We start from the raw sequence: 2,500 nt of genomic DNA, 5'->3' as shown, positions 1-2,500 counted from the left end.
GGCCTAAGGTCAACCGCCTAGCCATGAGGGGCACCGTCGTGCGTTTTTCTTGCCGTCGGTGAGCCATCGTGCCGATGCCTTAACCAACGCAAGCCAACGGCCATCGTGCGGCCTAAGGCCAACCGCCTAGCCATGAGGGGCACCGTAGTGCATTTTCCTTGCCGTCGGTGTGGCCGTCGTGCCCACGCCTTGGCCAACGCAGGGCAACGGCCGTCGTGCGGCCTATTGCCCACCTCCTAGCCGTGAGGGGCACCGTCGTGCATTTTCCCAGCATGGCTACAGAGGTTTACCCGTGGCCTTGGGAGCAAAACCCCACGGCAGTTGTGCTTTTTTCTTGCCGTCGGTGAGGCCGTCGTGCCCATGCCTTAGCCAATGCAAGGCAACGGCCGTCGTCCGTCCTAAGGCCCACCGCCAAGCCGTGAGGGGCACCGTCGTGCATTTTTCTTGTCGTCGGTGTGGCCGTCGTGCCCACGCCTTAGCCAACGCCGGGCAACGGCCGTCATGCGGCCTAAGGCCGCCATGAGGGGCACCGTCGTGCGTTTTTCCAGCATGGCTACAGAGGTTTACCCGTTGCCTTGGGAACAAAACCCCACGGCAGTCGTGCGTTTTCCTTGCCATCGGTGAGGCCGTCGTGCCCATGCTTAAGCCAATGCAGGGCAACGGCCGTCGTGCGGCCTAAGGCCCACCGCCTAGCCATGAGGGGCACCGTCGTGCGTTTTATTTGCCGTCGGTGTGGCATCGTGCCCATGCCTTAGCCAACGCTAGGCAACGGCCGTCGTGCGGCCTAAGGCCAAACGCCTAGCATCGTGCCCGTGCTTTAGCCAACGCAGGGCAATGGCCATCGTGCGGCCTAAGGGCAACCGCCTAGCCACGAGGGGCACCGTCGTGTGTTTTTCTTGCCATCGGTGTGGAATCGTGCCCATGCCTTAGCCAACGCAAGGCAACGGCCGTCATGCGGCCTATGGCCGACCGCCTGGCCATGAGGGGCACCGTCGTGCGTTTTTCTTGCCGTCGGTGTGGCCGCCGTGCCCATGCCTTAGCCAACGCAGGGCAACGGCCGTCGTGCGGCCTAAGGCCCACCGCCTAGCCATGAGGGGCACCGTCGTGCGTTTTATTTGCCGTCGGTGTGGCATCGTGCCCATGCCTTAGCCAACGCTAGGCAACGGCCGTCGTGCGGCCTAAGGCCAAACGCCTAGCATCGTGCCCGTGCTTTAGCCAACGCAGAACGTGTTTCTAGTACCGACGGCCTTCCTATGGCCTTGACAGGTCAAGCATCTCAACTCTCCCTGATAGTCTTGAAACTAAAAAACTCAAACCGTTAGTAGACCCACACCCTTTTCGTCTCACAAATATAGCCACCAATAGATGGCAATTTAGTGTGTATTTAACACACCTACACATGGGTGCTTGAAACAAATATAAAACAAATTTCCAAGATTGAATTGAACAAAAATAAAAACAATAAAAACAATAAAAAATAATAAAAATTTTCCAAGATTGAATTGAACAAAAATAAAAACAAAAAAAATAAAAAAAATAAAAAATTTCCAAGATTGAATTGAACAAAAATAAAAACAAAAAAATAATAAAAAATAATAAAAAATACAAAAATATAGTTTAATTAAAAAAAAAAGCAATTTATGAATTTCAAAGACATACGGCGGTGGACATTAACGAGACTCAACATGTATGCTTAAAAAGATAAAAATAAGCGAAAACAAGGCTAGGCGGTGAGCCTTAGGCCGCATGACGGAGCATTGGCACGACACTACACCGACGACGTGAAAAACGCACGACGGTGCCCATCATGGCAAGGCGATAGGCCTTAGGCCGCACGACGGCCGTTGGCTTGCGTTGGCTAAGGCATGGGCACGACGCCACATCCACAGCAAGAAAAATGCACGACGGTGCCCCTCATGGCTAAGCGGTGCGCCTTAGGCCACACGACGACCGTTGCCTTGCGTTGGCTAAGGCAACGGCAAGAAAAACGCACGACAGTGCCCCTCATGGCTAGGTGGTAGGCCTTAGGCCACACGACGGCCATTGCCTTGCGTTGGCTAAGGCAAGGGCATGATGCCACACCGACGGCAAGAAAAACGCCCGACGGTGCCCCTCATGGCTAGGCGGTAGGCCTTAGGCCACACGACGGCCGTTGCCTTGCGTTGGCTAAGGCAAGGGCACAATGCCACACCGACGGCAAGATAAACGCACGACGGTGCCCCTCATGGCTAAGCGGTGGGCCTTAGGCCGCACGACGGCCGTTGCCCTGCGTTGGCTAAGGCATAGGCACGATGGCCACACCGACGGCAAGAAGAACGGCCGACGGTGCCCCTCATGGCTAGGCGGTTGCCCTTAGGCCGCACGATGGCCATTGCCCTGCGTTGGCTAAAGCACGGGCACGATGCTAGGCGTTTGGCCTTAGGCCGCACGACGGCCGTTGCCTAGCGTTGGCTAAGGCATGGGCACGATGCCACACCGACGGCAAATAAAACGCACGACG

Source organism: Coffea arabica, chromosome 11e, assembly GCF_036785885.1.
Source record: "Coffea arabica cultivar ET-39 chromosome 11e, Coffea Arabica ET-39 HiFi, whole genome shotgun sequence".
Lineage (NCBI taxonomy): Eukaryota > Viridiplantae > Streptophyta > Magnoliopsida > Gentianales > Rubiaceae > Coffea > Coffea arabica.
Note: the sequence above shows the minus strand (reverse complement) of the source record.